The sequence below is a fragment of the Galeopterus variegatus genome, unplaced genomic scaffold, assembly GCF_000696425.1.
Source record: "Galeopterus variegatus unplaced genomic scaffold, G_variegatus-3.0.2 Scaffold8297, whole genome shotgun sequence".
Taxonomy (NCBI): domain Eukaryota; kingdom Metazoa; phylum Chordata; class Mammalia; order Dermoptera; family Cynocephalidae; genus Galeopterus; species Galeopterus variegatus.
This window is the reverse complement of record NW_007734408.1, coordinates 40,467-41,467: the sequence shown is the minus strand read 5'-3', so window position 1 is coordinate 41,467 and position 1,001 is coordinate 40,467.

Here is a 1,001-nt window from a genome sequence, read left to right as displayed (position 1 = left end):
TTTAAACTTTTAAATTTGGGTGACTTACTCATGTTACAGCATGTTGCACAGCACACCATTTCCACATTTTTTTAGTGAATGGGTGCGTTGGGACTCCTGAATTTGGGCAGACTAGTCATGGGCTGCATGTGTTTATTCTGCTGTCCTATGAGAAATCCAGGAACTAAAATTACATTCCAATGCAGGAGGAAAGGAACTCTTAAGACAGTTCTGTCATTTTTAGGATAAATAAATAGATAGGAAGGGAAAACCCGTTCTTGTTTATATGATGTAGACCTCCTGAAAAGATGATCTTTTTAAAAGAGTGACCTTGAAGCAAGTTGTAGTCATTAGAAATAAGCAGAAGTCATCAGTGTTGGTTACAGTTTATTTGTACTACCCATTTAAATGTAGTCTGACAAGTGACTGAAACTGCATATAAGGCTAGTCCACATGTTTTTAATAAATTAATGTCAGGATTAAGAAAATTTCATAAATTTTGAGTATGTAGTTGATTTTAGAGGATGAGAGAATATAACGTGTTTTTCAAAATATAAGATAGGGAATAGCAACTTATTTGTTCTATTCTTGGCTCTGCCATTGACTTGTTTTTTGAATTACCTAATCAGATCCAAGCACTTTTCAGTTGCACATTAAACTATTTCAGGCACCTTAAATGTATGTTAAAATAGGGCACACATGCATTGAGTAGGGTCTATGACCAGAGAGAAACCCTAAATTACTGTGAATGGACGACTTAGGCAAGAGAGAAAAGAGTTCATGCAAAGGTCACATTTAATTCTGTTTGATGATGATAATGAGAAATACTTTGCTAAATAATCTACCTGTACTTTATGAAACAACCACCAGGTGCAAAGTACAAGTATTTATCTCTGGCTGTCTTTCCTTAGCCAAAGACTCACCATTTCCTCAATTAAGGTCCTGTTTCTATTTACTTTTTAGAAGACAGGAAATGCACAAACTGAAAGGAAGAAGAACCTGCCAGATGTAGAGTAGAAAAT